The 13,442-nt window shown below is 45.5% G+C and overlaps 1 protein-coding gene across 3 annotated transcripts in view; it reads left to right on the top strand.

The window, feature by feature from the left end:
- The first annotated feature begins 1,134 nt into the window (after positions 1-1,134).
- Eps8 (epidermal growth factor receptor pathway substrate 8) overlaps positions 1,135-13,442 on the top strand; it is a 173,621-nt gene continuing 161,313 nt past the window's right edge. Inside the window, exon 1 of one of the 3 annotated variants that reach the window (XM_021164455.2) lies at positions 1,135-1,354. The gene's annotated coding sequence lies outside the window, so the exon portion shown is untranslated. Of the gene's footprint in view, positions 1,355-1,856; positions 2,293-13,442 lie in introns of those variants that run through there. The other 2 variants (XM_029478488.1, XM_029478486.1) reach the window with 2 other exon arrangements.

The raw sequence follows: 13,442 nt of genomic DNA, 5'->3' as shown, positions 1-13,442 counted from the left end.
AGAGACGGTGTTAAGTAAAATTTGTATTTCCTGGCAGAGATTGTCAATTAACAATCCTAGTTTTCTATATGATCTATCAAAACCAGATATTTCCAACACTGGACATGCTCAAGTGGATGGCAGTCTGTTGGGAATGTTGGATGGAAGATTCTGGATGAAGGCAGTAGACCGAACTTAATCATAAAACCTATCATAAAACCTTTTAGTCTCCATGTTGGCCTGCTAATTCACGTTCTCTTGAATGAGCTTCTGCTTGCCTCGCAAAGCAGGTAAGCCCAGCTATTTAAGCCAAGTTTTGTTTAATAGTCTGCCTTGGCTTCTTTGGAAGTCAATTGCCTTGGAAGTTAGAAGGGCCAGGGTGTCTGGGGGCGTAGCTGTGACAACGGAGGTATTGTAGAAGGTAGGAAAATGCCAGGTTCAGGAGAGAAGACTGGCAGATTCTTCTTTTGTGGCTCCGGTGATCGAGCCAAGGAGCACTGAGCACAAGTGAGTAGTGATTACCGGAGTAAAGAGTCTCCCCTACTTGAAACGACACCAGACTCTTGGCAGGAGTTCCTATGGAAAATGGGATCCAGGACGCCTTGTGAGACAGGTCTGGGCTTGCTGGCTATATCCAGGGACTGGAGTATTGTAGCCTCTCTAAACCAGTGAAGCCCTTGGGTACCACTTGCATACTGCATTGGTTGAGGAGATGGTACAGGAGCAGACCAACGGATACAGGACACAGGTCAGAGGCTGGGGAATACCTCCTCTTGGTAGTTGAGTAGGGCAGTAACTCCCAGATTAACACTAGCCATCAGTGGTGCAGCAGGACCTGGCCGAGGTCACCTGAACGCTCTTTCCGCCTGTGGCATCCCCCCTCCCCCCTCCCCCGTCCCAGGCGGTGCTCTGCAGACCTAGGTCATTTCACTTGAGGAATTGTAGACACCAGTCTGAGGCTGGGATCCCGGGTCTCCCCTGCGGGGTGCCGTGCTCGCCTTGTGGGATGAAGCCCTTGAGACTGTATCCAGAGCCCTAGGGTCTACTAGAGACTCAACTGTCCTCAAGATCTAGCAAACGGAGCCCTCTCCCGGCCGCGCGGGGCAACGCGCGTTCCCGGCTCGCTGCTGGGCATGCGCGGCGCGCGCTGGCTGTGTCCGGGAGCGAGCGGCGCGCACACACGGCCCGGGCGGCGGGCGAGGCGGGCTCCCGGGGCGCTGGGCGCAGGGCGCGGGGCAAGCCCCAGCGGCGTGTCTGCAGCGGGGCGCGGCGGGCGCTCCAGCTCCGGAATCTTTCTCCCTCGGTCACCTCCCTCGCGTCTAGGGAGGTCGTGGCACTCCCTGAGGAGCGCGGCTGCTCGGAGGGCGGATCCTAGGTAAGAGCCCCTCGAACATCGGCGCGGTTCCCCGGGTGGGATTCCCGCGGCGTGGGCTCCCTCTCGCTTTCCCATAAGGGTCTTTGTGAGCCGGGACCCGAGCGGTGCCAGGCTCAGCGGCCGCTGCGGTTCACTTGGACCCTTTGCAACTGGTGTCGGCGGCCAGGTGTGCGCGGCGCTGCCGCCCCAGCGCGTCCCCGCGCCCGCTCCGCGCACCCCGAAGCCAGGAGACCCGAACCCCCCGCGGCCTCCTCCGCCCGGGTGGTCGCCGAGGTCCCCGCGAGAGACCCCGCGCTCCCCTGGGCTGCGCGGGCGAACCTGAGTTCCGCACACCTGGACTCCCACCCCGCCCTAAGGTCTTGGATGCAGGGCTTTCGGAGCGCCTCTCATCCAGCTCAAGAGGGGACCCCTCAGGAAACCTGTTTGAGACGTGGACCCGCCCTGGTATACACCCTCCAGTTGAGGTAGCTCGCAGTGTTTGAATAGTTGTGAATTCTGGATCACTTTCCAACACCATTTTACTTTTAGGAAGATGGCCTCTCTATGGCTGTCAGTAGTGCTTCGGAGGGCTCCACACCCACCGAGAGAGACAGCGAAGGCGCCTGGGGTCTCATCCCTTCCTTCCTTTCAAGGACTACAATACACATGCAAAAATCTTTGCACGGTTCTCTGAGCCATGCTGTTCAAATCCTCCTCCTGTAGCCCCCAAGTGTTGTTGGCATCTCGCCGGGGCAGGACGCCCTAGGGTTTGGGCTTAAAATCCATAGACATTTGGAGCAGCGAGGCATTAGAAGAGGAGGTTTTTCCTGAGCCAGTGTTTCAGCGAATGCATGGCTGCTTTTCTTCTAAAGGTTTCCCTTCTTGCCTCAGACAGTAAGAGAACGAGACGAAATAGTGAATAAGATAGTTCAGATCCAACTTGGTTCAGTCAGACACGTGTGAGTACTTTGAAGTTTTATTTGGTTTTGTCACTTTGGGGAGGAGGTGGAATTAGGATTCCTGGAAGGCTTTTTTTATTTTATTTTTTTTTTAAAAATCGTCAAAGTGTCTGTGTTGTGGGCTGTTTCTAATTTCTCGCTCTTGAAAGGATGCCATTCTAAGGCTCCCTGGGTTTTGGAACGGCTGCGCTCATTGTGTAGAATTGTAGATCTTGGGACAGTGAGTCTATTGAAATTAAAGCCAATGACATCTCGCCTCACCTAGTAAAGATTTACTTCTTGTTTTGTTTTTAAATTGGGGACTGGAGGGTTTGGGGCACGCTGCTGTAGTTCTTAGTTTGCTGGGGTGGGAAATCTGTGAGTGATGAGCTCGCACCACCTGAAAGTTAAGCTGCTCTATAGACTCATCACATAGCCAGCTGGATACAGTGAGCCACAAGCTAGTAAGCTTGTGTGTGTAGAAAGCCCTTCTCGCACCATAGGAGACTAAGACTTTGTAAAATTCCGCAAGTAATTCACTTCCTTCATAGCAGGAAAAAAAAAAAGAGAGAGAGAGAAGAGAAAGAAAGTATCTTTAAAATCCTACTATTCTGAGCCAAGTGTTGCTCACCGAATTGGGATGTCTACTTCGTAACTTTCACTTTCCAGTGTCATTGAGTATCATTATAATTGGCAAATGATTGTTTTAATCCCCTAACAGGAAACTGGTGTTTAATTTTGAACACTTTGCTTATTTGTGGTCAGAGGCAAAGAGTTCATTTTGTGTGCACATCCAGCTTTATCCGGATTCAGTCTACACTGGTTCCTTTCAACCTTGGCTTCTTTGTAGCCCCGGGACACAGGTTCTGCTCTCTGTTTTCGCATCTTTTCTTTTAGTCCTTTTTCTTCTGAATCTCCTCTTCAGTCACCTGCTTTTATCTTAAAACATAAGCTCGTCTGAGCTAGGTTTGAATAAGAAACTATAAATCCCAGATTCAAAGCTCTTTAGTTCCTTTAGTTTTATTGGATGAGTTTTAGCACTAGCTTTGTGTACATTTTCAGTTGGCTTTTCCAAGTTGTACTAGACACATTTGGTCGTTTGGTCTCAGTGCAAAACAACCAGAGTATAGCTTATAAACTTTCAGACATCTGCATGGGTATCAGAGAGGAAGGGATGGAACTGTAGCCAAAGTGCTATACAGTACATCTCTCCTGGGAATTGCCCCACCAAAGTGTTTGCAGCTGTGGGGAACTGGACTTATTTTTCATAAGAAACATTGTAGTGGAGTCCTTGCAAACCGTGTGAACTGAGTATTTATAAGAATGTGGGGGTTCTTTAGGTCCACACTGTAGCATCTGTGGTCATTCTCACATACACATCCTAAGTGGGGTTTTAAAAGAGACCACAAGGCCTGGAGAGGTGAATAAAGTGCTTGCCAGTCTAGGATGAGTTCAGAACCTGCGTACCCACAAAAAAAGCTGGCATGTTTCTGCAGACCCAGTGCCGGGGTACAGAGGGTGAATACCAGGGACTTGCTAGCTAGCCAGTCTACCTCAAATGGCAAGCTCTAAAGTCAGCTGTACACACACACACACACACACACACACATGCACACACACACACACACACGCACACGCACACACACACACATGCACACACACACATGCACACACACTAAATGAATATTGAAAGCAGTCTGTAAGCTATTTATGTGGTTGGTAAATAGTTAAGCAATGGTCGAAGAACTTTGTAACAACCTCTACTAGCATGTTACTATTGACTGCAGTTCAAGGGTCTTATTGGTGAAGTATTGTTAGCCATAGCTCACATTTTGAATATATTAGGTCTTTTCCCCTTTGATTTTTGGTGATCGAACCCAAGGTCTTAGCACAAAGCTCTACCACTGAGCCACACCCCAGGCTTCCTTAGCTTTAGTCTAATGCCTGTTTTCTATCTCAGGACCATTAAGTCAGAACACTGGTTACATTTAACTGTTGCAGTTTCTTCTGCTCCAATTGGCTCTGATCCTTCCTTCCTCAGGTTTTTTCTTTTCTTTTCTTTTCTTTTCTTTTCTTTTCTTTTCTTTTCTTTTCTTTTCTTTCTTTTCTTTTCTTTTCTTTTCTCCCTTTCTTTCTCCCTTTCTTTCTCCCTTTCTCCCTTTCTCCCTTTCTCCCTTTCTCCCCTCCCCCGTCCCCTCCCCTCCCCTTCCCTTCCCTTTCTTTTCTTGACAGCTTTGGCCATTTTGAGGAGTCCTGGTCATATATGCTTTCCCCTTTTGAATTTGTCTTTTGTTTGTCCCAGGGTTAGGCAGCAATTAATCAGACCCTTGATCCCTGCATTAAGAAAGCTCAGGCAGAAAGATGGTGGGTTCGAGGCCAACCTACATACTGAGGCCCTGTCAGGGTTACCGGTGCTGTGATAAAACACCATGGCCAAAAGCAAGCGGAGGAGAAAAGAGTTTATTCGGCTTTTGCTTCTGCATCACTGTTTATCATTTAAGGAAGTCAAGGCAGGAATTCAGAACAGACCAGGAACCTGGAGGCAGGAGATGATGCAGAGGCTACGGAGGAGTGCTTGTTTACTGGTTTGTTCTCTATGGCTTGCTCAGCCTGCTTTCTTTTTTTTTTTTAATATATTTTATTACGTATTTTCCTCAATTACATTTCCAATGCTATCCCAAAAGTCCCCCATACCCTCCCCCCTCTCCCCCATTTCCCTACCCACCCATTCCCATTTTTTTTTTTTTTTTTTTTGCCCTGGCATCCCCCTGTACTGGGGCATATAAAGTTTGTGTGTCCAATGGGCCTCTCTTTCCAGTGATGGCCGACTAGGCCATCTTTTGATACATATGCAGCCTGCTTTCTTAAAGAAGCCAGAACCACCAGCCCAAGGGTGGCCCTGCGCACAATGGAATGAGCCCTCCCAGATCAATCACTAATTAAGAAAACACCACACAGGCTTGCCTACAACCCTATCTCATGGAGGTGGTGTTTTTCATTGAGGCTTGATCTTCTCTGATAGTTTTAGCTTGTGTCAAGTTGAATATAAACTAGCCCAGACAGACCCTGTCACAAAACAAGGAAGCTCAGCCAGTGTGGGTTTTGGATTGAAAGACAACCAGAGCAAAGTGCCTTACCCATCACGGGTCACCGTGCACACCATCAGCAGGGTTATCAGACTCATCTTGATCACTAGCCGAGATAGCATCTGTCAGTTTTTTTCTGCTGCTAAGTTCCTGGTCTTCTCTTTTCCATTCCCTCCTCTTGGGAAGGAGTCTACCAACAGCAGCCTGGGTTTAAGGAGTGGAGACTTGTGACCCTTCCCTATCCCTGCGGGTGTAATATCTCTCTACAGCTATATGTTATTTACCATTTCAATAGAAAACTAGCCAGGTCAGATCATGTCATGGAAAAAGTAAACTCAGCCACTGTGGGCTTTGGATTGGAAGATGACTGAGGTAACTTACCTCATCCACCACAGGTCTCAGTACACACCACCAGCAGGGTGTTGGGACTCATGGGAGATTTTCCTCTTTTCCTTCATTTAGCTATTTGGTCATTTGTGTCTAAATCTGACTCCTGAGTACTTCACTGTATTCTTTGGGCTATAATCTAGCCCCCTTGACGCTCAAATCCGTACAGCTTGATTCTTGCATCCCTTTGATAAATTCCTATCAATCAGTGTTTTGTTATTGTTGGTTGTTTGTTTTTAAAGCACGTCTCTATAAGATGTTCTGGGTTCTTTTTGTATAGTTCCAGTTTCGAATTAGCCATTTCGTCTAGGAATTGGGCTCCTATTGTTTGGAACTTTTATTGGAAAGCCAGGTCTGACCCAGGAGTGATGGCATATGCTTGCAATCACAATGTTCTGGAGGTAGATGTGTCAGAATTGTGAGTTCAACGTTGGCTTGAGCTATACTTTGAAAGAAACCAAGGTCTGGGCACTATGCATATATGTTAATGGAATGTCATTAATTCCAGCCTCGCCTGTGAAATAAGGAAATACATTGTGTATAGGGATTTAGATGACACAGTCTATGTGTGTATATATATTTCTGCATGTGTGTATATCTATACTAAAGTAAATATGAGTTCATACTGCTGTAATGCTGATTGTGATACATATCATTCTGGTTCCCCCCCCCCCCCCCCCCCCCGTTCATCTGGAAACTTCCTAGAGCAATGAAGAGAAACCTGGCTCCATCCCACTGTTTGCTTAATTGTTCGTTTCCATTATACAAGTTTAGCAGTATTGGCATTGATAAGCCTTGCTAGCATGAACAGCCACGTTGCCATCTGGAGTCTGGTGCCTATATGTAGGGCCTTTTGCTTTAAACTCAAGTCTTTACACAGCTGGCCAGCCAGCTGTCATGGGTTGGTTGCACACACTGCTAGTTACATTCTTATGTCAGAGTCTGTTTTCCATCTTGGAATCCCTTAACCTTAGGGTTTATTTTCATGTACATATTAAGATTAAGCCTTGGTCTTATGAAGCTTTGTGGATTTGACATGCCTATATTGGAAATATCATATCAAATGACATTGACACATTAAAGTTCCCTATCTTACCTATTACTCTCATTATGCCTACTTTTTATTTTAAACTTTATTATTTAAATTGGGTCTCTCTCTGTGTGTCTGTGTGTGGGTATGAGGTGCCCGTGGAAGCCGGAGGCTTCCATCCCTTGGCGTGAGTTATGTGTGATTCTGAGTTACTCAATGCTGGTGCTGGGAATTGAACTCCGAGTCTCTGTGAAAGCAGCACTCCTTCTTAGTTGCTGAGACACCCCCTTCCCTTTTGCCTAATTCTTAATGAGCTTTAAAAAAAAATATTGTTTAGAGTTCTTAGAGGTTTAAATGGTTTAAAAATTTAAAGAAAGGTTCATTTTTTTTTCCACGCCGGAGAGTGAACCCTGAGCTGAGCATTTGTTGATTTAGTCTCCAGCCCCTAAGAGTTTTGTAAAAATGAGCACCTTTCAAATATGGTTTGCAAATATTTTCTTCTAGATTGTCTAATGTTTTTATTCTCTTGTCGGAGGAGATGCTTGATTCTTGTCTTTTTGTTTTTGTTGTTGTTGTTTTTGTTTTTAATTTTTTATTATATATTTTCTTTATTTACATTTTAAATGTTATTCCCTTTCCTGGTTTCCCCTCTGAAAACCCCCTATCCTCTACCCCCTCTCCCTGCTCACCAACCCACCCACTCCTGCTTCCTGGCCCTGGCCTTCCCCTATACTGGGGCATTGAGCCTTTACAGGACCAAGAGCCTCTCCTCCCATTGATGACCGACTAGGCCATCCTCTGCTCCATATGGAGCTGGAGCCATGAGCCCCACCATGTGTACTCTTTGGTTGGTGGTTTAGTCCCTGGGAACTCTGTGGATACTAGTTAGTTCATATTGTTGTTCCTCCTATGGGGCTGCCAACCCCTTCAGCTCCTTGGGTCCTTTCTCTATGTCTTTCATTGGAGACCCTGTGCTCAGTCCAGTGGATGGCTATGAGCATCCACTTCTGTATTTGTCAGGCACTGGCAGAGCCTCTCAGGAGACAGCTATACCAGACTCCTGTCAGCAAGCACTTGTTGGCATCCACAGTAGTGTCTGGGTTTGGTGATTGTATATGGGATGGATTCCCAGGTGGGGCAGTCTCTGGATGGTCATTCCTTCAGTCTCTGTTCTATACTTTGTCTCTGTAACTCTGTTTTGTTTTTAAGTCACGGTCTCAATAATGTCATTTATGCTGGCCAGAACTCACTGTAGAGCGTGTAGAAAGAATCCATGATCCTAACTAGCCTGTTTAAAAGACACACAATCCAGGTATTTTATTTACAAACCATAGGCCTAGATTGGGCAGGATTAGAGCTCTACTAACTCACTCCCCAGCTATAAGGCCTCTTGTTACTTGCTGTTTCTTCTGGCCTCCGGCTCATGATCCATCTCCTCTTGAGGCAGCCCCCTCCACCTCCGTCTTCTTTCTCCTCTTCTCCCTCTGCCTGCAACCCCTCACAGGATCCTCAAGTCCCACCTTTCTCCCTCCACTGTGCTGCCCAGTCACAGGCTCTAGGCTTCTATTGGCCAGTTAAATTGGGGATCAAGATTCACGTAGCTTCACTTGGTATATCTGAAGATCTGTTTGGTTGGTGTGTGTGTGTGTGTGTGTGTGTGTGTGTGTGTTTGTGTGTGTGGGTGGGTGCATCCGCATCTTGAGAAGCCAGTATTTAGCATTAGCACACAGGCAGTGTCATAACAGCCCACTATAACAGTGCAGGCCAGATTAAAACTTATGGCAATCCTCCTGTTGCAGCCTCCAGAGTACTAAGGTTGCAGGTGTGTGCTACCACACCCAGCTAGATGCTTAAGACTTTGTAAATGCATTTGTGTGTGTTCATGCATGTGGGTACTCATGCCATCGGACATACATAGGCATACGTGTGTGCTTGTGTGTGGAGGCCAGAGCATGACATAGCTCTTATGTTCAGGAGCCTTGCCCATCCCCACTGGCCTGGCGCCCACCAGTCAGACTGGGATGGCTAGCCGTGGAGCTTCAAGCACTCCTTGGATCTTGCTGTCCTTGCCTCCCCGCTGCTGGGAATGCAAGTGCACACTTGAGGGCCTGACTTTCTTTTTTCTTTTGTATTCTGTGCCCTGGAGACTGAACTTGCATCCTCATGGTTTCAAGGCAAGGGCTTTCTTTACTGACAGAGGCATCCTCTGAGCCCCATGTTTTAAGTGTTGATAAAGTAAATCTATCAATTTCATGAATTGGTGTGCTATTTTGAAGATGAGTACCTATTTTTACAGAGTTTTATTTTTTTAACATTTAATGTGTTTGTGTACGTGAGGGGAAGGAACACATACATGTACTATGGCATACGTGTGGAACTCAGCCAGTTTTCTCTTCTCACCATATGACTTCTGGGGATTGATCTAGGGGAATCAGGCCTGCCAGGAAGTGCCTTTACCTGCTACATGAAGATGACTCATTAGATGGCATATTTAAGATCCGGGAGAGTGTTTTCTGATCTACATCCCACTGACAGAGATGTGTGAGGAGTTGGAATGTGTTTATAAAAAATTAGGTTCTCCTAAAGAGGAAACTGAGCAATTAGGAAAAACAAAACACAGAATGGGAGAGCTAGCTAGGTTCTGTTGCTCTTTCTTTCTCCCTCTCTTTGAATCTGAATTTCCTGACGTCAAGGATCTGAGTCTCAGCTGTGCATCTTACAAGGCACATGACTAGGTCATGTGGGACACACTCAGAGTGGGAACTACAGTAGTACTTACTCAGTGTAATTGTTTTGTGTGTGTGTACACAGGGTGTATTCTTTTCAGTGCATAGTAACAAAGGAGAGGCTCCCTGTAGCCAAGGACATCAGAAATGGTTCATCGCACAACTTCTGGAGTTCAAGAGTGAATGTCCTCGGTCGGACTCCAGGGCATTCCAGGCAAAGAGCGAGATACATCTGAGTTGGTCATTGTGATGAGGGTGTGGTGGGAATTGTGGACATTCTCACACCCAGAGCTGACAGAAGACTAGACAGCCAGTTATGCTCCGTTTTTTTATATGCAGCAGTATAAAACTATTCATTACACTGTAGTAGGGAAGAATGGGGCCATCAAAGCGGTTGAAGAATGCTCTGTTAATCACAGGGCTTTCTGAAGTTTACCCTTCCTGTACAGATGAGGGCCCTTTCATTCCCATCATCCTCGGGGACTGTACAGTACTTAAGAGTGAAGTTGGGGATTTCATGTCAGACCATCCTTACAATTAACAGCAGACCGACTTAAAGATGTAACGATGTAACAAAGAACGTTTGATCCTGCTCCAGCCGGCCCAGAGTTTTGAAAGATGAACAATTTCTCACGGACTCTGACAGCATACCTAAGCACATACGTAGAGTACCTATTGAATGAATTCCACATTTAATAAGAGGTCAGATTTTGATTGTTGAAAATTGTTTTTAATACAAGAGAAGAAAATAGCTTAAGGAAAAAAATAATGATCAACAAAAGTTTATACTTAAAAGAGAAAGAAAACCATCTTAAAGTCTCTTACAGAAGGCTGCTTGTATTTAGGTTTATTTTAAAAATGTACGTACCGTTAGAATATTGTTTAGGCTGATCTTTAATCTCAAAATATGTGCATATTCTTGGTTATCTGTGGACCTAATGGAACAGTGTTTCCGGTATTGGAACACACGGGCAGTCCTTAAACACTGTACTCTTTCTGGATTGCTCTAGCAGTTATATTTGGTAACATTGTAATTGTTTGTAGTATTTTCTTTAGAGATTAGGAAGTTGAAAACTTAGGCAAAAGCATAAGGATGTGAGGGGAAATAATTATAAGTCTGTCTGTCTCTTTGAAAGTACTGTGTGTGGGTTTCTTTGTTTTTGTTTTTCAAGTCAGGGTTACTTTGTTTAGTCCTAGCTGTCCTAAAATGAGCTATGTAGACCAGGCTGGCCATGAACTCAGACTCAGAGATCCTCCTCCTGCCTCTCCAGTGCTGGAATTAAAGGTATGCACTGCCACCTTTACCCAGCTACTTTTAATATATCTTATTCCAGTTCTCTATAATTGTCCTGTTGTTCACAGGTGACGGCGATGATAGAATTTAGAATGTGATGGTTGTATGTGCCTCACCTTAACGTTTTTAGTTACATGTCCTTATTTATGCATATGGGTGTGTTTGGAGATACTAGGACAGCTTTCTGGAATTGTTTTTCTCCTACCACATGCATTCCAGGACTGGAGCTCAAGTCACCAAGCTGCAGAAACCACTTACCCACCATGCCATCTCACCTGACTGCTTGTTTTAAGACAGTTTATTTATGTAGCCCTGACTGTCTTGGAACTTGCTCTACAGGCTAGACCAGGCTGGCCTGGAACTCAGGGAGCCACCTGCCTCTGCACCAGGCTGGCCCGGAACTCAGGGAGCCACCTGCCTCTGCTTCCCAAGTGCTGGGATGAAAGGCGTGCATCACTGCTCTCCAGCCCGACATTTAAAATTTAACAGAAAATGTACTTGTGAGTCTAGAGAAACGACTTAACCTGTACTGTGAGCAAAGGTCTGTCACATTTAAAATCTGTCACATTTAAAATTTGCTCTGTTTCCTTTGGAGACTGGAGGAGGGGTTTAGATGCCTTGAAATTCAGTAAGTGGCTTCTGTCCTATGTGCAAAGTTAAGTTCTCCACTGCATTGCTATGCACTGTTCTGTCCCCTGTAACAGTGTGCTCAGCTGTGTGCGTGCTCACATGTGAGGAATCTCCAGCCCCGTTCTGATGTGTTTTAAAAACGTTATTATGGCAGACTACACACACACACAGTCACGTACATTCATATATACACTCATACATGCTCACATACGCTTACACACATATTTACAACATACTCATACACACACTCATGCATACACACATATTCACACATTCACATATACACTCATACATGTTCACATACACTTACACTCTTTCACACACATACTCATACACACACTTTTACACACACACTCTTTCACACACACATATGTGCACACATACACATACACACATTCACATATACACTCATGTGCTCACATACACTTAGACACATATTCACATATATACTCATACACACTCTTTCACACACACACACACACACACACACACACACACACACACACACATTTTACCTAGCAAGATCCTTGTAGTCAGGAGGGAACACTACACTGTGTTGGTCATTCTTTCATTTAGCTCTTCTGTGGGGCTTGCTAGATCCTGAATAATTGAAAAGCATTGGAATTCTTTCTGTGATAAAAATCTGGCCTTTGGACCAGTTCCTGTCACGTTACTCACGTGATACGCACCCACGTAAAGCTGGAGGGCTGATGCACATGACTGGGAATGGGCACTCGATTGCATTTATTCACTGAGCAGAATGACCCTCGGCTGAGTTCTATGTGTGTTAACTCATGGATTTGCCTATATTATCGTCGCTTCCAATTTTAAATGCATAGAGTGTGAAGCCAACCCGAGCATCAGTGCTTAAAGACCAATCGGCAAGGGGCTGGCAAGATGGCTCAGCTGGCGAAGGAGCTTGTTGCCAAGGCGATGGATGACCTGAGTTCAACCCTGGGACTCACCTGGGAGGAGAGAACTGACTCTCCCAAGGTGTCCTCTGACCTCCACATGCATGTTGTGTCACATGATGCAGAAAGCATAGAAACACACACATGAAATACATACATAGATACATATATACATACATATGAAAACAAGACAAAAGTAGGTGAGGTAACTTTACCGAAGTTCAGGAATCATGAATTCATTTTTTGGGTACATTAGTGTATTTGCTGTCTTTGGAAAATTACTGGGTGGGTTGGAACATCACGTTTCTTTTTATGGTTCTTTAATTTTTCACATTTCTTCCCCAGATAAAGTTTAAAGTCACAGTGCCGTTTGATCCGACATCTTTGCCCTTTTCACGGTCCATCTTTATCTTAAGCCTTGCTGTGTCTGTGGTCTTGCAGAGAAAGTGGTCCTATAAAAATCTTGGGGCTGATAGCTGACTGTGTGGTTTCCTGCTCCACACTTTCCCGGTACCTCAGCCCCAACCGCTGGCAGCCTTCCTCAGCCCTCAGCTGACTGCAGTCGAAAGTGTAACTTTCCTAACTTTGATATCTTTGTCTGCTGCTGCTCACCTCCTTCTCATGCTTGGCGAGACCTTGGTCATGAAGAGGACCATCTGAATAAAGGAGACATTCATGGTGGTTGTGACAGACGAGGTCATGTTAAGGCAGCTAAGGAGGCTTGGAACAAAGGCGTGATTGAAGCTCTCATTTCCTGCCATCTTATTTGGGTGGGAAGAAGGTTATTTTGAAAACAGCAAAGTCTCATAATAATAAGTTAAATTCTGTCTAGCATAAACATGTTAGTGGTACTTTACCAGAATGGATTTTTGTATATTCAAGATAGGGTCTCCCTACATAGCCTTGGTTGGCCTGGAACTTGTATAAACCAGGCTGGCCTGGACTAACAGAGATCTGCTCATCTCTGCCTTCATGATGCTGAGATTCAAGGCTTGCACCACCATGCTGTGTGTGTGTATGTGTGTGTGTGTGTGTGTGTGTGTGTGTGTGTGTGTGTGAATGTACACTTTTTATAGGTGTCTTTTATCACTGTAAGGAATTTTGGAA

This window comes from Mus caroli, chromosome 6 (assembly GCF_900094665.2).
Source record: "Mus caroli chromosome 6, CAROLI_EIJ_v1.1, whole genome shotgun sequence".
Classification (NCBI taxonomy): domain Eukaryota; kingdom Metazoa; phylum Chordata; class Mammalia; order Rodentia; family Muridae; genus Mus; species Mus caroli.
This window is presented reverse-complemented; position numbering and strand designations above follow the sequence as displayed.